Here is a 22,476-nt window from a genome sequence, read left to right on the forward strand (position 1 = left end):
TCACCTCCCATCTCCCTGGTTGTTGAGGGGGCTAGCTGACATGGCAGGGGTCAGGTGCATTACGGTGGGGGGTGGGGGCAGCTGGACACCTTGCCTGGATTGCAGGGAATAGCCCAGATAGCCAGGGCAGGAAGGCAGGATGAGGCAGGGAACCTTCTCTCTCTCTAAGCTTCCATTTTTCAAGCTTGATAACCCAAGGCTACCCCATGGCCAGATAGCCCAAGGCCATTGAGAGAGGTAAGGCTGGGTCGGAAGGGAGGGCTGGGGGAGGCTCCTACTTACCAGTTTATTTGAAAAGGAAAAGAAAAAGCCATCCATTCCCAACCCAAGCATTAATAAGCCGCTGTTGAACACGTTTTTAAATTTAAATTTAGACAAACGTTCCCCCATACAAACACTCATCGCCCACACACCCCCAAGAATAAATCCACCCAGTGAAGGGGAGATGTCTGTGTGGTTGCATCCCGGGGGTGAGAGCTGGAGTGTGCAGGAGTCACCTGGGGACATGGAAAGTGCCTCTGTGCCTTGGATGGTGGCATTAGACACTCCTGCCAGGAGCACTGTACAGGGAGTCTGCCCTGCAGGACTGGGCCAACTGAGGGAAAGGCCAAGCTAGTGAGTGGAACTGACTTCCTGTCTCCGATGCTGCGAGCCTCTGGGAGTCATTTCCTGTCTACAAAGGAAGTGGTCTCACACCTACTTCTATAAGTTTGCCCACGACCCAGAGTCGGCATGGCTTGCACCCAGAAAAGCCTTGCCCGGGGTCAGTGTGCTGCTGAGGCTTCTTGTAAATTGCTGGAAGAGTCATTCTGTTACAAGAAGAGGTGGGTGCTATCACTTCACACGGTCTTCTGAGCAACATCAGCTGCCCACAAGTAGTGGTGAGGGCAGGTGGAGGTTCTGTGCAGGGCACCTCAAGCTGTGGCAGCTCTCTCTTTCCTTCTCGCTCTACCTTCAAGATCATTCTATGGCTGTGTGGCCTTGGTCAGGTAGATAGCACTCTCTGCTCTTCTGGATCAAACATATACATCACATATACATATATGTATGTATGTATGTATATGTATGTGTATATGTGTGTATGTGTATATGTATGTGTATATGTGTGTATGTATATATACATATGATGTATATATGTTTACATACATATGTATACATGTTTATATACATATTATATATACACATATGTTTTCCAATAGTCAAACTACAGTTCACTCATTCATTCAATCAACAAATGTCCCTTAGTACCCGCCTCATCTGCAGCCTAAAGTTGGCCATAGGGGACCAGCCTGAACTGGAGGCTATCCTAGCAGGGAGGGCTCATCCCCATGAAGACCTACCTGTTTCACATCTGAGGAGAGTTTCTTTTCCACTCAGAGATGTCTCCTGATCCTTCCCAGGCCCACTCTGGGTCAGGGCAGCACACTGTGTCTTGTTTTCTCAGCCCCGAGGGAGTGCCTGCTGTACATCAGGTTGTGGACCCAGAGCTCAAGAGGATGTGACCTCTGGTACCAGGAAGCTGGTGGCTTTATAGTTTCAGACTTAGGGTAAGCAAGTCTCACCTTGCTTCAGCTTTCAGATCCTTAAAACACACAACTTCCAGCATTCAACATGAATCTGCAAGGCAGGTTCTGCCCCCACCCCATCACATGGGTGAGAAACCAAGACTCCCAAAGGTCAAGAGACTTGTTTAAGGTCATGCAGCTCATCGGTGCTGGGTCTGTGTGCTTGCGCTCGCTCTCTCTCTCTCTCTCTCTCTCTCTCTCTCTCTCTCTCTCTGTCTCTCTCTCTCTCTGTGTGTGTGTGTGTGTGTGTGTGTGTGTGTGCTCCCTCTCCTGACACCTAATCTCCTGTTTCCATAGGAACAGGTACCTTGGAGATAAGTCTCCCCCTTGTCTCTATGGGGGACTCTTATTCAGGAAGCCACATCTCCAGGACATCCTGGTGGGTTCTGTGAGCAAACCATTCTTAAAGGAAGCCTGATGCCAGTTCTAGTCCCTAAGACTAAGTGGGAGCCTAACACAACAAGAGGGTCCCTAAAGCCTCCTCAGTCAGAGGAAGAAGACACTACAGCTAAGTGTTTGATTCCATTTGTGAGTTTACATAATGTTGTTTTGTTGTTTGTTTTTTAAAGAGGTCTCACTATGTAACCCAGGCCGGCCTTGAACCCTTCACCCTGCTTCCTCAGTCTTCTAAGTGCTGGGATTACTGGGCAGTCAACACATCTGGCTTTAATGTAGTCTTCTGAGCTAACCCTACAATGAAGTTTCCCGACTGTTAAATTATCGCAAGCCTAGAAACCTGTTGCAATCTCGTGCTTTGTGGGAAGCAACACATCCCTATGGGAACAGGCGAGACATAGGAGACATGCCTTTAGGTCTGGGACCATCAAGGACCAGGGCTGAGACGGAACCTGGTTGCTTCAGGGCACATGCCCTTGACCACTGTCCTCTGCCAAGTGAGACCCAGGTGGCAGGATGTAGCAGCAGCTGAGACAGAAAGCAAGCTCTGTGAGGGAGGTGTAGAGTGGGTGGGACTTCGAGTGGGTGGGACTTTCAGTCACGTGGGAGTTCCACCCACCAGTCGTGGTGGAAGGGAAAAGGAGCGCTCTGGAAGGGAACAGGAGCCCTCTGGAAGGAAGCAAGGTCGTTCCTTACCACATTTAGAAATGTCTGCTTACTGGGGTATCTAAGGACCTCCATCTTCGGTTGCTAACTTGAGAGAAAGGATAGCCACGCTCACAGCCAAACCTGAACTCAGATGCAGAGAGCAATTCAACTTGCTTCCGCCACCCTCCCATACCAGGCAAGGGAGGCTGAGGTGGTGAGCCCCTGTCTCGGGGTGGAATACTGAGGCTTGAAGAAACTGCGGCTACTCAGACCAGCGCAACCCTGATGAGCCAAACAAGTTAACATGGCCCAGAACGAAAGAAGCTGGAGTCCGAGCGAGGACCGTAGGATCCCATTTCTGGGAAAAGGCAAAGAGCAGTGGTTGCCAGGGTCCAGCATGTAGAGCGTTTCTTGATTTTGACGCAGGGTGCCGAGTTATTTGTCAAACCTCGCAGAACTGCAAACTAAACCTGGTTGATGTTACTATAGGCAAACTGCACTTACTAAAAACCCCAACGCAACTGTGCCCAAGTTTCCCACTTGGCCAGCTGCCTCACTGAGGAAAACAGGGTTAACACCTGCCTGCTCACTTATCTGGGCCCCTGGGATGTTCAACTGGAGGGCTGGGGTGCTCCAGGGAGCACCTGGATTCCCACGTGCCTCCAGCTCCTGCCCCCTCTTTTCCAGGAGCTGCAACACTCAGGCTTACTTTGCCCCGAGCTGCACTAGCCGCTGAGCTGTTTCGCGGCAGGCAGCCGCCACCCCCCGCCGTGTTTACATGAAAACACATTTGCACCCGGGTTTGTTTTCCTACCTTTGCCTGAGCAGCCAGCATCCTATGAAAGCTGGGGCAGTCTGATTATCCCTCTGGAAGCAGCTGATAGAAGGCTGCTGGTGTGGGGCAGCCCAGGTAAGCTCTTCCCTGCAGGTCAGGGACCATGGTTTCTATGTAGAGGGCAGAAGAGCTGGTGGTGGTGTGTGCTCATCCACAGGCATTTCTCAGCCCTGACAAGACATTGGGAAACCCAAGCTCTTTGCTAGATGTCCTATACCTTGTTTCCAGGGCGTTCTGCAAGCCATTTGTCCTCTGCCTTTGAAGAGCCTCTCCCCCCCATCTTCCCCCCTTCCCCCAGTCAGGAGGTCTAAGAGCCTCAATAGATATAATCGAGTGTCTTCTCCATGACAGTCTCCGTTATGATTTACTGGCTCTCACCAGGAGGCTTCTGTAAGCCTAGCTCAGCTCAGCTCAGCTTCAGTGTCCTCTCCACCCTAGGACAACTATCAGCTGTACCAAGGAGCACCTGGCTTCATATCTGCTAGCTTGCACTTGCTAGGCAAGCGCTCTATCACTGAGCTAAATCCCCCAACCCTGCAAGCGCTCTATCACTGAGCTAAATCCCCCAACCCTGTGGTGTCAATCGTTAACAGACAGGATCTGCATCTCTTGGATGGAACCATCTGGGCACAGTTGTGAGGAGTTTCTAGATTGTGTTGATGGAGGTGGGAACCCCCCCCCCCCCGTCGCCATGGGGTCTAGGTCACATAAAAAGAAAAAAATCCAACCAAGCAGCAGCACTCATCTCTCTGCTCCCTGAGAGATGGGGCTGTGTGTGGAGAGGCAGACCTGGGAGATATCTAGACTCTTCAGTGTCCAAGTCTAGAAGCATCATGGATACAGCTCATTGGTGTCCATACTTGTGTATGCTGGGCAGACTAGCACTGGCCCCGGATAGCACAAGCATACAAGTCCTCACAACTTGCCCTTGCTTGCCCTCCCTGTGGTGGTTCTAGCTGACCTGGCTGAGGGCTTGGCTGGGCTCACTGAACCCAGTTTTACTTTGATGAAGCTTCCTGTGAGCCCAGCCTGAGCTCAGAGAGCCCTGTGGGTCAGAAACAGCCCCAGAGAGATGTTCAGGACTGACCTCCTCTCTGTGAAATCATGAAGCCTCCCTTTTCATGGGGTGGACAGGAATATCAAAGCAGGGTCTGTAAGAGCCAACATGTCTCCTGAACACCTGCACAGTCAGATACTAAGCGTGCAGCCCAAAGCTGATGTTTTATCTCCACCTCACAGACAGGAACACTGAGCCAAAACACCTTGTTCAGTACCTTGCAAGCAGCAAGGGATGAACTCAGTGACCACAGACCTGGTTCACAAGTTCTTGCAGAGACAAAGTGGTCATTGAAAATCAAAACACACAGAGCAATGCATGGCAGTAGATGTTTTTCCTTGTCACAGCCAACATCATCGTTACCACCACCACCGTCAACCACCAGCGTCACTGTCACTGACTCCATCATGACATCATCATTACTACCACCACTGATACTGTTCTCATCATCAACATCATTGTTTACATCATCATCGTGGCCACCATCATTACTGTGGTCGTCCATCATTTCACTGTCACTGGCATCATCTCATCACTGTCACCATCATTGTTTTTGTTTTTGTTTTTGTTTTTTTTTTTTTTTGGTTCTTTTTTTTGGAGCTGGGGACCGAACCCAGGGCCTTGCGCTTCCTAGGTAAGCGCTCTACCGCTGAGCTAAATCCCCAGCCCCTGTCACCATCATTGTTAACATCATCACTGTCGTCTCTGTCAACATCATCATCACCACTGTTATCACTGACAACATCATCACCTCTGTCAACACCATCATCGTCCTCATCTGTGTGTGCCATCATAGTCATTGTCAACTGTCACTGTCAGCACCATCATCAATGGCGATGTCATCATCATAATCTACATCATCTTAGTCAATGTCAACTGTCACTGTCAGCCTCATCATTATCTACATCATCACTGTCACTATCAACTGTCACTGTCATCACCACTGTCCTCCTCATCATCTATATTTTACAGTCACTGTCAACATCGTCAATGTCAACTTCATCATTTTCTACATCATCATCATTGTCAACTCTATCATCAATGTCAACACCATCACAATCATTGTCTACTCCAACATAGTCATTGTCAACTCCATCATTAGCTACATCATTGTAATCACTGTCAATACCATCAATGTCAACTTCATCACCATCTACATTATCATAGTCACTGTCACTGTCACTGTGAATATCATCATCTACATCATTATAGTCACTGTCAACATCATCAGTGTCTACAGCATCATAGACATTTCAGTGTCATTGTCAACTTCATCATCTACATCATAATAATCGTGGTCAACACAACATCAATGTTGACATCATAGTCAGCTGTCACTGTCAACATCATCAGTGTCAATATCATCTACATCATCGTAGTCATAGCAACATCATCATCTACATCATCATAGTCATAGCAACATCATCATCATCTACATCATCATAGTCATTGTCAGCTGTCACTGCCAACATCATCAGTGTCAACATCATCATCTACATCATCGTAGTAATCAACATCATCATAGTCATTGTCAACTGTCACTGTCAACATCATCACCTACATCATTGTAGTCATAGCAACTTCATCACCATCTACATCATCATAGTCATTGTCAGCTGTCACTGTCAACACCATCAATGTCAACTTCATCATTATCTACATCAATGTCAACATCATCACAATCATTGTCTACTCCATCATAGTCATTATCAACTGTTATTGTCAACGGTCACTGTCAACATCATCATCCTCTATGTTATTACAGTCACTGTCAACATCATTATCATCAATGTCAACTTCATCATCATCTAATCATAGTTATCAATACCATCATAATCTACATCAGCATAGTCGTCAACATCATTATCATCTACATCATCGTAATCATTGTCAACTGTCACTGTCATCATCATCATCTACATCATCATTATCTATACATCATCTTAGTCACTGCCTGCACCATCACAATCATTGTCTATGCCATCATAGTCATTGCCAACTGTTACTATTGCTGTCATTGTCAACATCATGGTTGTTGTAATCATTGTTAACTGATGCCAACATTTACATCACCCGTTACCCTGTCTACTGTCCTTGTCATCACCATCTTCCCCTGCCTCTTAGTGTGTGGTGACCACGGAGCACTAAGCAATACATTGTGTCCGACTCCATCACTAATACTCACGGAATGAAGGCCAGGCACAAAGACGGTTCTTGTGTGGAAGTCACACGCGCACGCGCACACACACACACACACACACACACACACACACACACACACACCCCTCTCTATCCAGGATGTTTTCTTTGGATGGAGAATACAGTCAGCACACAGCATAGAGAATGCCCTGGGGAAGGGAAACACGTTGCCACGCCAGCGCTGTGGAGTTTAGGTTTCCCTTCCCAGCACAGGGAGGCTGTGTCCTTAGCTTCTTGGCCTCCCTCTGGATATGTTTTCAACTAAAATAACCTCTCTTGGGTCTGGAATGCGCCCCTACAGAAGGCATCTTGTTTGTGGTGCTCTAGCGATTCTGATAGCATTTACAATCGTCTCTGTGAAGCAAGTTCTGGGCAGAGCTGCAGGTGTGCGGTCTGGCTCCCTGTCCAGTCTTACAGGGAGGCCACCTCTCCATGACTTCATCAGTCCCTCACCTTGTCCTGTTCCCTCAGGACACAATAACGCTCCTTAAGCTAGCAACAGGATGCTGGCAATGGGGATTCCTGCATAGATGTTTGTATGTGAGGGATCAGCCTGCACCCCAAGGCTTGGGGCTGGGAGAATTGGAGAGAACAGAATGGGATGCCTTGGAATCAGCTGGAGTCAAGAGCTCAGAGAACTGCTTCCTCCCAGTTCACACTGGTCTATCAAACTTGACCTTCTGGTGAGGCCCCCGGCAAGCTAAATGGTGTGGTCTGTGCTCAGTGGCGCTGGGGACACTGGTGTGTGCTTCTGGAGCCTTAGTCAACTAGTTGTATTAGGCTGGGTGCTGAGCTAAAGGAGATGGTAGGTGAAACTCTAGCTCTAGTCGCTGTTGTGACTTCTAATAATGGGTTTTGCTCTGTAATCCAGCAATCCTCTTCCTTGTCCTCCCCAGCTCAGGGGTTACCGGCATTCACCACCATACTGGCAGCCCATCTTTCCCACATGGTGAGGAGCAGAAGCCTGGCTTCCCTGCTCACTGCTCCGCTTGGATTTCATTTAAGCTAGCCTTGCCCCATGTCAATCAATGTCATGATTATTTGATGCAAACGTCCCCAAAAGAGTTCTAGCTATCCCATTGGACAGACAAGGAAAGAGAGGCTCAGTGAAGAGTAACTGCCCAGGAGCACACACAGAATCCAGAGGGCTCCAGTGTCTGAGGATGTGGAACCACTTAGAGGGCGTTCCCGGCCAGTCTGGGCATGGGAAGTCAGGCTGAGACCAAAGAGGTGCACAGAGACACCTGGCAGGGGTGGGGCAGGTCAAGACTGAGTAGGAGCAGATGCAGGGGTGGTGACTCTGAGGGGACTTTAATGTCACAGGATCTAGGTCCACAACATGGAGTGAGGTCTCAGTCAGGGGTGATGCCTCTAGGGCCATGGCTCCACTTCTCTCTGCTTCTCCCTCATCCCCTTTACCTCAGGTGCCTGGGGTGCTGTCGCCAGCCAAGCTTAACCAGGGCTCCACCAGAACCCAAAATAGCTACGGCTTCCAGGTGAAATCAGTGCAGAAGAACACTGTCCCATTCATCAAGCTGACTTCTACCTTGTTATTTCCAGGCAACATGGCACTGGGGATGAGAGGATGAGGGCGCTCTCTCTCTCTCTCTCTCTCTCTCTCTCTCTGTCTCTCTCTCTCTCTCTCTCTGTCTGTGTGTGAGTGTGTATGCATGGATGTGCTGGGTGTGTGTGCATGTGTTGAGTGTGCATGTGTGTGTGTTATATGCACATTTGTGAGTAAGTATGTGTATTTGTGTGTACATGTGTGTTTATATGTATATGAAAGTGTGTGTATAAGTGTATTGCTGGGTTTCTGCAACAACTCATTTCTTTTTCTGAAAAGATGCAGGAACCTTGGGAACCTCAGATTGAACTCCCTATACACACCAACACACACACATATACACATGTATATACATAAACACATATACACAATACACATACATATATACACATATACACAAAACATACACGTATATACACATATACACACATATATACACATATACACACATAAACACACACATATATATACATACACACATATACACATATATACACACATATATACATACACTTCCCAGCATCTCCAGCCAGTGGCGCTTAAGCAGAGTTGATTTCACACTGAGTTCAAGAAAAGTGGTCTGCCTGGCCAGAGCCAATCACAGGTCATCTCACTTTCCTACCACAGAGATCACAGACTTGAGCTGGGAGACTGGGTTTTCCAACATCTTGTGGCTTTGGGTACCTGGGAGAGGTGAGCCTGGGCTCCCTGCAGCCAGCCGGAGGCTAGGGGAAGTAGCTGTGATATGAGAGACTGAGAATTGATGGACTTCGTTTGGGCCTGCATCAAGCCATAACTGAAGCAAGAGCCTGGTGGATCGTGGTGTCCTTGAGTCAAACTGTGCGATTCTCTTTTCAGAAAGCCCCACTCAGCCCACCGTCAGTCGATGGAATCCTGAGTGAGAGGTACTGCAGATGGCCGTGAGGCTTCTGAACATTCTAGATCTGGGCTGTGAGTAGCACCCAGCATGTGGACTTTGAGGACAGATGTGGGTATTCTGAGTCAAAGACTTAGGACAGTCGCACACCCAACCTAAGAGGTGACGTCAGTTAGATGCACAGGGAATTAGGTCTTCTCACTTGGGGCTTCCTCAAAAGAGACGGTCATATACTATTTCGGCTGTCACCTACGTGGTCATCATGTTTTGTGAGTCACCTCAGGTTTTAACAGTCTTGTCTGCAAGCAAGCGAGTGTCACCAGGACTGGTCTCACATTTAACCCTGGCAATACACATTCCCGAGAACGGCTTCTGCCGAAGCTCTCCTGGGAGGAGCCTTGACTGACAGAGCCACAGCCTGTGTGGCCTGCTCAAGAGTTCAGCCTGACTCCTGCATCCACCCCTGGACCCCCGATTCATGAGCTGGCACCTCACGAATATGTCAAGGCAGAACCACTTCTTGTGTGTCTTCGAGGCAGGTACCAGGATGACCCTGTTGTAGAAGTGGGGGGTGGGACAGGGTTCAGAGAGGTAAATCTGCCTGTCCAATGTGGTGAAGTACATGCAAGTTACAGACCCTACACAGAATCGAAGATTTTTTTTTTTTTTTGGTTCTTTTTTTCAGAGCTGGGGACCGAACCCAGGGCCTTGCGCTTCCTAGGTAAGCGCTCTACCACTGAGCTAAATCCCCAGCCCCAGAATCGAAGATTTTGACAGGACAATAGAAGGTGGGCAGGCCACCTTGTAGGAGCTGATTCCAGTGTAATAAACCTCAGTTCACAGATGCAGGAAAGCATTCACTTTGAGTCTCCTCCTCTATCAGGAAGAGAGCCCTGGTTATTGCCTATGGGTCTAGCCTCAGGCTCGGACCCCCAGAGGCTGCTGGAGCTGTACCCTGCTGCCTTTGACTATAAATGGTGATCAGCCTCTTAAGGGGAAGGGACACTGGTTTTATATTTTCAAGTACATTAACTTCCGAACAAACAATTTTTTGGTAGAATTATAAATCAACGGACAGAGAAATGAGCAACTGTGGGAGACACCATGAGGTGGCGTGCTCACGGGGTTCATCTGGGAAGGGTCCCCATTCCATGCCCAGCTGAACCCTAAACTGAGGTCTCATCAACTCAGCAACAGAGGGTCCAACATGGAAATAAAGGAGCCAGTGCATCAGGAAGTTTCCCCCTCCTCCCCCAGTCTGTCCCAGGCTCTGTGTTAAGGTCTGAACCATACCTGTTTACTACGGCTGACAGCAAGATACTACAAACCGACAACAAACTTACAGCGGGAGTCTACACTCGTTGACCTGTGAGTAGGGTTGGGTCCCTCTGAGGCAGTGGTTCCCAACCTGTGGGTCACAATGCCTTTTGGGGGGTCAAATGTCTTTCCCAGGGGTCACATATCAGATATCTATGTTATCCACTATAGTTATGTAGTAGCAACAAATACAGTCTTCTGGTTGGGGGTGACCACAGCACGGGGAACTGTGTTAAAGGGTCTCAGTGTTAGGAAGGCGAGAACCCCTGCAGTCTGAGGGCCCGAGGCTTGCCCCGACTTTGCTGCAGTCCCAGAGGACTGGTAGCCACACCTACTCCCCTCGCGCCTGCCTTCATCCCTGCACACCAGCCTCCTCTGACTACTTACCCTCGGTCTTAAATTATTTTTACAATTGCTTGACAGTTTCATCATTTACATAATCAACTCGAGTGTCTCTCAGGTCCCGTTCCCCTCTCTCACCCCTCCTCCCTCTCTCACATCCTTCACCACACGTCCATCCTACTCCTGCCTCCATTTTGGGTGAGACCCACTGATAGCCCGGGCTGCTTGCCTGTGTGAGGGCGGAGGTGGTTTGCTGCACAGCTTCCCCAAGTCTGGCTCCTACAGCTCCTTCCTCTGCTTTTCCCTCAGGCATGGAGGGAGGGATGTTGCTGCCACATTTAAGGCTGAGCACTCTGCCATCTCTTATTCTTGGCATCCCGGCTAGATTTGGGTTTTTCCAATAACGTTCACTGTAATCCCCCACTCACCAGCTACAGCAAGAAGCTGCTCGATAAAGGTGGACATGGCGCTAACCTCAGATGGTGACGGGAGCTGGGGCTGAAGAATGGGTGCCTTTAAAAGGTTACATCTAGGGCTGGAGAGATGGCTCAGTGGTTAAGAGCACCCGACTACTCTTCCAGAGGTCCTGAGTTCAATTCCCAGCAACCACATGGTGGCTCACAACCATCTGTAAAGAGATCCAATGCCCTCTTCTGGTGTGTCTGAAGACAGCTACAGTGTACTCATATATAATAAATGAATAAATCTTTTTTAAAAAAGGTTATATCTATCTGTCTGTCTGTCTGTCTGTCTATCTATCTATCTATCCATCTATTTTCTATCCATCCACCCACCCATCCATCTATCCATCATCATCCACCTATTATCTACCTACACATCCATTCATCATCCTCTCTCTCTCTCTCTCTCTCTCTCTCTCTCTCTCATCTATCTACTTACTTACCTACCTACCTATTGTCTATCTATCCATCATCCATCCATTTACTTATCTATATACCTACCTATCCATTCATCTATCTGTCTGCCCATCCATCCATCCATCCATCCATCCATCCATCCATCCATCCTTCTATTCACTTATCTACCTACCTATCCATCCATCCATCCATCTGTCTGTCTGTCTGTCCATCCAACCGTCCATCCATCTGTCCATCCATCCATCCATCCATCCATCCATCCATCCATCCATCATGGACATGTGATGGTTGGAGAACAACTGTGGGAGTCAGCTCTGTCTTCTCCTTCCACCATGAGGGTCGGGGGTACAGGTACCTTCACCTGCTGAACCATTTCTTGGGCCCCTTATTCTCTCTAAAGGCCAGTGTCCTTTGGCGTTGGATCCACTCCACTGTGTCTCACAGCAGTGATCTCTCCAACAGTCTGCTTGCAAACCAGGCTGAGTTCTGAGGTCCTGGGCTTAGGACGTGAGTCCCAGAGCTGCACCAGTGTTAGTCAGCTTCCTGTTGCCTTGGCAACGTAGAGGTTTGCTTTGGCTCAGAAGCTATAGTTCATGTCTACTCGGTCCCATCATTTCTGGGCTGTGGTGAGCAGGACAGCGTGGTGGAAACCCAAGGTGGAGGAAAGGTACTCACTTCATGGTGACCAGGAAAAGGAGGAAAGGGGGGAGCTAAGGAAGGAGGGAAGAGGAAGGAAGGAAGGCAGGAAGAGCTGAGGCTTCACCTCCAGTGACTCACTTCTCCCTGCTAGGCTGTTCCTCCAGGACCTACCATCTCCCAGCCATCCACTCAGCTATGAGTCCATCGGCAAATGATCTGACAGCCAAGTCAGAACCCTTGTGATCCAGTCAGTTTGAATGCTGGCACACTGGGGACCAAGCCTGGGCACATAAGCCTTAAGGGACAGGGACACACCTGATCCAAATTGTCACAATCCCTAAGTGCACTGTGGTGTCTTGTTTATGGTGGCCCGATGAAGCACGTTGGAATTAATGCTACTTGGCAGGCAAAGAAACTGATCTTCAAGGGAGGGGAAGCCTTGATCCAAAGCCACTGACCCAGGTATGCCTCGTGGTTGCACCAAGACTGGATTATCAACCTGCCCGATGGGGGCGCTGCCCCTTACCTTTCTGGGTTACACCCCCACCTTGTAAGTGAGAAAACTGAAGCTTCCTTGAACAATGACAGTGAGGCCATACTGCTGCTGGGACTGAACTGGGGAGCCCCCAGGTCTGCGCTATCTCTCAGGTCTGCCAGTCTTCACTGGGGAAACCAGCAGGCATATTATGGTGGGCAGAGCCACACGCAGCAGTCTATGGAGGGTTATAGTTTTATGGTGATCTGACTTTAGATAATCAAATTTACCAAAGTGTGGAGGGCCTGCATGGAAACCACACGTCCTCCGTGGGGAACCCCTCCCCCCCCAGGCTGTGGCTATGTATCGCAGGTGTCTACTGGGCAGTGTTGGCGAGCTGTAAGTCCAGCCTGCCCCATGATGTTGAAGGGAGACCCAGAGGCTACACGGAGGCATGCATCTGAGCTGGCGTGTCCTGTAAAATCAGGGATTCAAAGCATCGTCTCAGTCCTGTTTTGGGTTCACTCATGCTGGGGTTAACGGGGATACAGTCCCATCAGAAGCTGAGGAGGGTTAGAACTGCCTTGCATTGTGGATCAAATCGCATGTCACATGCACGTCAACACTGCTCACAGGACACCAATCAAACAACATCATATATATCAGATCATGTGTCACACGTATGTCTTATGCTATGTCTGGCATAGCCCCAGAGGGCTGGGATCCAGAAGTAGCTCTGCCTGTCTAGCCACTGGGATCCTAAATCCTAGGGCCAGCCCAGCCCAGCCCAGCAACACTGCTCCCATCCCCCCACACCATCATGACTTACTGTCATTTTGGGTCCTAGCGGCAGCTCACGTTCAGAGGTTACCCCCAATCGTAAGTCTTCATCCAGGCCAGCAGAGCCACTAATGTGAAACCTGAGGCTGCAAGGAACAGGCCTTACAGCTCTCACACAGCTGGCTGGGACTGGCTGGGCAAATGTCTCTATCTGAGCACACGAGGAACCCCAGAGGCCCGTGCTGTCAATAACAGGCCCAGTGATGCCAAGCCCTTGGACTGTGTTCCTAGCCTGAGGTAGTTTTATGCTGGAAAATAATGTCACCAGGGACAAAAGCCCGTATTATCAACAGCCCACCTCCCACAGCTTCCTGCCCAGTGAGAGATACTTCAGGGACCCTCTGGGCCTGGAGACCAAGTCCTCCTGTTCACGTGACCCGAGGAGCAGCAGCACTGTGGCTCAGTGTTTGCTCACTCTCTTGTGGGTTGGTGGAGGCGGGGAGCAGAGACTGTACATGGGGCTGCACTGGGCAGAGGCAGCTTCAGGTCCAGGGAGGTTGAGCTTAGCCACTCCCATCTGAATGTAGTTTCTTCAAGGCAAGCAGGGGCTCTTTCCCAACAGAGTGTGAGGTCCAAAGGAGTTAATATGACCCAGGATCAGCACGAAGCCAGGTACACAGAGAGCCAGAAATGCAGAAGGGCTGGCTGGAGAGGTCTAGAGAAGAGAGCCTAGTGGGAAAACTACCCCAAATGGTGTAAGACTAGGGACAACATTAAGCCAAGAGGGCTTTGTCGTCCTACTGCACAGCCTGGGGAGGTGTGATTTCACGCTGGGAGCCTCAGGAGGAAGACTGGCTGCAGTGCAGAGAACACAGAGCAGAGGCTGGCTGAGGGTCAGGGCAGCTTGCCCGTGAGGGGCCGGGCATCTAAGACCCACCCAAAAGTGCAAGGAAGGAAAGTCACTGCCTGGTGTGTCCACAGGCAGGATGGGTGCTGTCTCCTTCCTAGGTGTGGCTCCAGCTCTTGGCTCACAGATATTCAGTAACTATGTGGGTTAAAAAAACTGTGTCAGTCAAGGCAGACGAAGGACTGAGTACAATGACTGAGCAGCTCCGTAGAAGGGCTACTGCCTTTGTGCTCTGGCCTGGAGCGTGCTGCTCCCTCCCCTGAGGCACTAGTCCCCAAAGGCGTGCAATTTAATCTCTGGGTGTCCAGTTCTCTGCCTTACTCTAGGAAGGGGGGTGAGTGGGGTGAGGTACGGTGTTAGTATAAATTATTGACCCAGAGCACAGCAGCCGCAGGAGGGGTTTGTGGGGCTGGGCAACCTAGGAAGCCAGAGTACAGCTGATCAGAGAAGACAGGGGAGCCCAGGATAGCACCATGGCCAGGTGGTTGAATGACCTCACACGAGTTGCCCCTGAATTCCAGAGGATTCACTCCTCTGATGCCCCTGTATCTGTCACTCTTTATAATTTCAAGCAGGTGGCCAGACTGACATTTGGGCAGATACAAGAATGGCCTCCGAACAAGGACTGCTGTGGTCACAGGGGGCAAAGCCAGCCTCAGACTCAAATTTCTTCAGGGGAGGGAGAGGGTCAACAAATGGGTGGGCAGAAAGAGAGGAGAGAGAGAGCCACCACCTTGCTGGGGTTGTGGCCTCACCCCACATCTCTGAGTCTGTTTCTGACATGGTTCCGTTTTTAAATCTTAGAAACAAAATTAACTCTAAAAGTTTTGATCTTTTTTGAGATATGTGTTGCTGGGTAGCCCAGGCTGGCCTGAAACTGGTGATCCTCCTGCATCTGTTTCTGGAGTGAAGACATTCCAGGAATATGCCCAAGCTAATTGTTTAAAAATCGAGAAAAGGCACACTATAGAGATGGGAGAAATCTCCGTGGCAGGGCTCAGACAGCAAGGGAATGGGGAGAGGGAGTCTGAGAAATGGAGTGAGTTCTTTATTGTGCCTGGTGATGGGTCATGATACAGTTGTCACCATCGAAGACTGGACAAGAGAGCTGTGATAGGATGCTGGGGGATCTGGAGGCCAGCAGGAACGCTCTACTTCCTGCTAACTTTTTTTTTTTTTCTAGACAGAAAGCTTTCCCCAAAATCAAGTCTAGCCCTGCACGGAAAGCAAATAAACATCCCGAGTGAGTAGAAGGGAGCCTTCACAGCGAAGCCACACTCTGTCCATTGCTGTGATAAACACCACGACCAAAAGCAAACAGGGAGGAGGGGTTTTGTGTGGCTTAGGCGACCCAGTCACTTAGGGAAGTCAGGGCGGGAACCTGGAGGCAGGAGCTGATGCAGAGGCCAGGGAGAGGAACTATTTACTGCCTTGCCTTGCCTCGCCTCGCCCCGCCCCGCCCCGGCCCCGCCCCCCCGCTGTTTGCTCATCCTGTTTTCTTATAGAATCCGGACCACCAGCCCAGGGATGGCTCCACCCACAGTGGGCGGGGGCACCACAATGGGCGGGGCCCACCTACATCAACCATCAATCATCAATCAAGGAAATACCCTACAGACTTCTGCACAGGCCAATCCGATATTTTCTCTATTGAGGGTCCTCTCCCCTGATGACCCTAGTTGGTTCCAAGCTGACAAAAAACAACCAGGCCTCTTCTCCACTTGCTAACCCAATCTCTGGGAGGAAATTTCAGGTGGCAAGGGGAAGACATGATTGTTCAAACCCCCTCAGCGTCTGGAAGGACTCTTTGTGCCCCCAACACCAGCTTCACAGAAGGTTCCCTGCCGCATGGTGACGGGGTTTCGCTGCCAAGGCAGAGGGAGGGTACTGAGCGCCCTGTGGACAGGTGTGTCCTTAGGGACGCCTCTCCACACCCACGGGGGAGAGGATTGAGCATCTTCTGCGGGAATTCCATGTTGGGTTTGAGTTGAGGGGGGGGGTTCAGAAAACTCGGGGTCTGTGGGACAGCTGCATCTGGGGTTTGGGATGGATTCCACACACCTTACACACACCCACGCCCGTCTGCCCCTGCGCAGTCCCGCAGCCTGTCTAACCCCATTCTTCAGAGTGCTGGCTCCTTCATTACAAAGACCGGGCCAGAGTCCAACCCGTTCTTCAAAAGGCTCCTCTGAAACCCAGCCGCCACTCGCCATTCCTGAAAGTACGGGGTCCAGCTCACAGGGAAGCAAGTGCATAGGAGATGGGACTGTCCCTGTGTCCCCAAGCCTCTTCAGAACTGCTGCAGCGGCTCTCGGCCATGCTACCGCCATTGGCTAAGCTGGGGTTTTCTGTCACCCGGAAGAGAACCTCTCCATGTGTTGACCAGTGGTCAAGAGGCACGTGGGAGGGGAAGTGCCCGTCTTCCAGACTTCCCAGCCCCCTCCTCTCCGTGACAAACCAGCACGTCTGGCTCCATTTTCATTTTCTCTCCATCTGACTCCCATACGACGCAAAACCAAATTAAAAAAGACTATTTTCTGCTCGCATGAAATTTTTAGTTTTGGCGAGCCTTCGGGAAAACACTTTCAACACACGGCGTCTGAGCAGTTGAGCTGCTACAGAAATTCGGCTGGGACAGAACAGGGCCCGAGTGTGGGAACCACTTCATACAGGCATCCCCGACAGAATGGCCTCCTCAGCAATTGGGGGTGATGGGCCAATATTAACAATAAAAGCACTTCTAACTGAATATTTGTGCAGCCCTGTGCCAGGTGCTGGTCTTTGCATGCATCATCTCATTTTAACCCGACCAAACACTCCCTATATATCATCTCATTTAAACAGAACGGAAACATTCCTAAAGTCAGTAGTTTTGTCATCTCCAGCGTACACATAAGACACCTAAAGCTCAGAGACGTGAAGTAACCTGTTCAAGGTCACACAGCTCATAAACGGTAGGGCTGAGATTCTAATCCAGTTCTATCTGGCTCCCAAGTTCACTGAGATATCCAGGGTGATGGAGGCCGGCGTTTTGCTGAACATCAACCTCCTGGGTCATGTGGGAATCATACTGCCCTTTCTTTGCCCGGTCAAGCAGTCATTCAACAACCAGATTGTAACTAAGTCTTTGTCGTAGGATTGGCTTGTGGCTACAAGGCTGAGTAAAACCCTGAATAAAAGCCAGCTCCCTCCTGAGGGCCAAGGTATGTGTGTGTAAGGAGCTTCGATACTGCTACTGTGGAGTAGCTCTGGTTAGCGGGTGAGGCACGCCCTGCACGTTGGCTCTCTTCCAAGGCTGCCAACACCACCTGAGCCGGCTGCTAACAAGCTACCAGCGAAGTCACATCACATCTGCACCAGAAAGGATGCTAGAACTGTCCTTATGCGAACGGGGAAACTGAGGCTGAGCAGGTGAGTCAGGGGACGGGCATCAAACAGCTCTCTCCGCCTTCAGGACCCCTACAGGGCCTCCCTCCCCCTGCGGCAGGGTGCGTTTTCTCTGCATAGCCACAGCATTCCCCACAGGCCAAGCAGAGAATGTCAAACCCACTTTCCTTGTGTTAGTGGCAGTTGTCGCAGGAGGGATGGGGATTCTTAGAAACGTCCCAAGTGAACACCACATCCATATTTCCCATGATTCTTCACCCAGGAGGAATGCGCGCTGGAAGACTTCTCCCTCATCGAGCATCCCAGAGCCTCTTCTGCCCCCATACACGCCCTCGTCCTCGGTCCCAGGACTGTGATGTGATTAGTAGGCCTTGAGAGGAGAGGCTGGTCACGTGGGGACACAGTGGCCGCACAAAGGAGAGAGGCAGGCAAGGACCTGAGTGTGGCGGGTGCCAGCTCCGGACAAGGAAGGGGCAGCAGGCCCAGGGATGTGGGCAGCTTCGTGAGGCAGGAGAACATCCGATTATTTCAGTTCTCCAGCGTGTGGGCGTGACCCAGATCTTGACATTAGCGGAGCAGGATCCATTTTGGCCTTGGGGCGCGTTTGTCCGTGTGACGGTTCTAAGGCAGAACCGGAAATCACTATTGAGAGAGACACCCTCAGCACTCTGGGGAACACTTGGTACTTCTAGGTCTCCGGCCCCCCTGCTGTCCATGTCCTGGCTGTACCTGGATGAGGAAAACCCCGGCAGGGTGCAGACCGAAGGGAGCCCTCGCATCCTTGCTCAGACCTGTAACTCTGCCAGTCTCCCTGGACTCCCTCTTGTCCTCTGCCCCGCTGTCTGCCTGGGGTGGCCTGTGGGGACCATAGTAGCATGTTCCCTACTCTCCATGGCTCCGGTGCTCCCCACATCTCCGGTGCTCCCCCACATCTCCAATGCTCCTGGCATTTCCAGTGCTCCCCAGGGTGGCTTGAGGAAGCTCAGGACTTGCATTTCTTCCTTAGATCCACTCTCTGCAGGGCCACCCACCAGACTCGGCCAAGCCCCTCTACCAAGGCACAGGGTCCTTTGCCCTTTGACTTGGCAAGCCAGGAATGGAAAAAGCAGTGTGTGTGTGTGTGTGTGTGTGTGTGTGTGTGTGCGCACACACACTCATGTGGTTGACTCTGGGACACTGGGACAGTCCTTGCAGTCTCTCTACCCTCTGAGCAAGCTGCTATGGTTTTCCCCCTGGAAACAAGTCATCCAAACATGTCCCAGAACTCCCAGTTGCTTGCGTGAGGTCAAGAAGAGGAAGGGGGCAGAAGCGTTGCTACATCTGTCCCACCTGGGTCATTTTGTGAGAGGAGCCCAGGGACTCAGGCTGTGGTCACACAGGGCACAGCACAGGTCCTCACTGATGCACACACACCAAAATGGAGCTTCTCAAAAACAAAGGCCTCTCTTGAACCATAGCAGAGTCACCTCCGTCCTGTGGGGCAGAGCGCTTGCACGGGTTCCCCTTTGCAATATGGGGAAGTCAAGGCCCAGGAATTAAGTCGCCTATCAGAGGCACTCAGCTAGCAAACCCTCCAGTGTGCCTCAGGCTATGGCACTGCTAAGATCTGTCAGGAACCCAGCTCTCACAGATGCGGCACCGCTGACCTTACACCAATGCATGCTCCCGGTCTCGTACTTCCAGACTCCTGTGTCTTACACTCCAGCTGTTCCCAGGGCCACTCACTGTCACAGCCCAGGGAAAGGAAGCTCAAGTCCCTACCTTTGGGTTTCCACAGATACCTGGATAACTCTTGGCTGTCCTCTTTGCCCCGAGTCTGACTCCATCAGCCACAGGGCACATCCCTCTTGCTCATTGGCCTGTCCCACACACGCTCTGCCCCAGGCTGGCTCTGCAGTCTCGGTGGCCTCCAGGCTTCAGCTTCTGGTCACTTGGTGGCTTTCCTCCCATCACCCTGTGGAGCCTGGCACTCCGGTGTTCGCATCCCCAAGCCAGGTGCACACTGGGCCCTTGTTCTCCTGCCTCTCCACCCTCCCCTGCTCATCTTGGAGCCTTGCCTGGAGCTGAACAGGGATCCAACTTTGTCATTCCTTGGCCATGCTCCTATCGGCTGCCCATGGGGAAACCGAGTCACGGAGGGCATTTGCTGAAATTCTCTGAAATCGGAGCTGGCTGGGTCTAGGCTGCCAGCCTGTCTCCCTCGATGGGGAGGTTTCTGGGTCTGATTTCTGCCTTTCTCCTTTCTCTTCTTCATCAGTTTTCTCCAAGGTCCCAGGGGACAAGGGTTCTGCTAAATGCCCTCATTGTGAAGAACCAAAGCGTCCCCGCTGCCTCGAGACAGACCCAGGAGGGCAGTGACGTCGGGGCAGGGATCTGTGGCCCTCTTATCAAGTTCAATTCTCCTTCTGGTCCAGGCAAGGGGGACGGGGGGGGGGGGGGAGGGTGGGGAGAGACTTGCTGGAAAGAGCTGGTAGGACCTCAAGGGAGGCAAACACAGTCTCAGAAAAAGAGGAGTGTTATCTCACCAAAGAGAACAATTAATTAGCCATTCCCCTGTGGAGGAGCTTTTCACATCTAAAAGCTCTCGGAGAGAGAGCAGGAGCTTCCAGGGAGCCGACCCACTGAGCCTCACGACCCACTGAGCCTCACGACCCACTGAGCCTCACGACCCACTGAGCCTCACGACCCACTGAACCTCACGAGGGTAGCTCTGCGGTGTGCAAGGCATCTTGGGAAGGCTGCATCCAGACTTTCATCCCAAGTAGCTTCACACCTTGGATGACTCTCCTTTTCTCCTGGCCTCAGTTTCCCCAAGTGTAAAGCGACGAGGGGTGCGGTGGTGGTGGTGGGGTTCACGGTGTTCTCAGCTCACCCACCTCTGCTGCACAGATGAGAAGAAACACAGAGCTGACCATTCTGCATCTGTGTGTTCGTTTCTCTCTCTCTCTCTCTCTCTCTCTCTCTCTCTCTCTCTCTCTCTCTCTCTGGCAACCAAGGGCCTGGCTCTGGTGCCGCATCCCAGGGTGGGGGTGGGGGTGCTGAAAGGTGATTGAGTGACCTCAGCAGCTCCTAACAGGGTCAGGGTGGTGAGGAGCCTGGCAGGTGGGCAGCATCGGGGGCTGGGCAGATGGACTCTGGGTGCTTGTGATTGTGGCAGGTGCCAGCAGCAGCCGGGCCCTGGGATGGTGAAGCAGGAAGAGGGCCTGGTCACTCTGAACCTTTCCAGCAGCTGCTCTAAGCAGGTGCCTTTGCCCATGGCTTCCCATGGTCTGGCTTACCTGGGGACACTCAGCTCCAGAGACCGTCCACACTATCCAGAGAAGGGTGGAACCTGAGGCTCCATCTCTAAAGCAGAGGACCCTGGTTGTGTCTGCCCTTAATCCTCGTTAGTTCTCTGGCCACTGTGACCTCTGTGACCCTCTGCCCAGAAGGGATTAACGAGAGTCGTGGAGAGGATGAGGAGGTGGCTGTGTGTTATGCTCCCGCAGAAACATGCTCTGTCTAACTGGTTCTGTCACGTGAGTGTTGCCCCAACCTTGCTCCAGCTCCAGCTGCCACCATTACTCCCCCTCAGACACCACCTCCGAGCACCCTGGTCACTTAAGTCTCTCAGCAAACATTCGGCGCACGCCATTGCCACCAAATCTAACGGAGCCACTCTGCCACCACGATGGAGTCACAGACACGGCAGTTAAGTGATCACTGTAGCCCAGGCTGGCCTGGAACTCACCACGATCTTCCTGCCTCAGCTTCCTGCATGCTCGGTGCAGGGATTAGAGGTGTGTAGCACCACCCCATCATACCCCAGCACTGTCATTCAATAACACGTTCCTGTCACTTCTCAACCTCTCCACAGAGCCCGGTGCTGAGTGCGAAAGACCTGCTGTGGCACTCTCCAGTCCACACTATGACCTCGCTCAACCCCTCTTTCCAAAGACTCCATCTAGGATGCCACCTCCTCAAGGAAGCCCAACCAGAGATCCCAGTGAGGAGAGGCTTCCCACCTTCTCCTTCTAGTTAGTGCCGGGAACATGCTTCCATGTCCGTCCTGTGGGGCTGGACAGCAGAGCCCTCCTCAGCGTTCCCAGGGCTGCCAGGGACCACGGTATCAGGAGGGTTGAGTTCACGGGCAATCCCCAGACTGGCAACAATGTTTCTCTCTGAGCTTTGCTGACTCTATCACACCTAATGGAAGAGTTGGGATGCAGGACCTGACAGCTACTCTGGAAGAATCCAGCCCCATCCTGCCCTGTTTGAACATCAAGGGTCTGTGAGAACCTCAGGGGTGTTGCTTTCCAGCTGAGCCCCGGGTTCACCTGCAGAGGTCATCTCCACTCCCTTACTTCCGGTAGAGGGAGGACAGTCTCCAGCCACACCCTCCTGTCCAGGCAGAAGGAGGAGATTCCCCAGATGAGCAGTGATTACGGAAGCCTGACCCACTGAGTCTGGATGCCAGCTCCTCATCTGGGTCCTGTTACCGTGGGCTGGCCTCTGCCACCTCACCTTGGAGCACCTTGTCCCTACCCAACCCTGCAGAGGCTGTCACCCTGTCACTGGAACCACACAGGATGGTTATCTCCTTGCCCGTGGCGGTGTCCTACAAAGGCAGG

The 22,476-nt window shown here is 51.5% G+C and overlaps 1 protein-coding gene across 3 annotated transcripts in view; it reads right to left on the reverse strand.

The window, feature by feature from the left end:
• Positions 1 to 22,476, reverse strand: part of Wscd2 (WSC domain sialate O sulfotransferase 2) — a 94,385-nt gene that overhangs the window by 54,152 nt on the left and 17,757 nt on the right. Inside the window, exon 1 of one of the 3 annotated variants that reach the window (XM_087578994.1) lies at positions 1,341 to 1,504. The gene's annotated coding sequence lies outside the window, so the exon portion shown is untranslated. 3 annotated transcript variants of the gene reach the window in all.

Source organism: Rattus norvegicus, chromosome 12 (assembly GCF_021556685.1).
Source record: "Rattus norvegicus strain SHRSP/BbbUtx chromosome 12, alternate assembly SHRSP_T2T, whole genome shotgun sequence".
Classification (NCBI taxonomy): domain Eukaryota; kingdom Metazoa; phylum Chordata; class Mammalia; order Rodentia; family Muridae; genus Rattus; species Rattus norvegicus.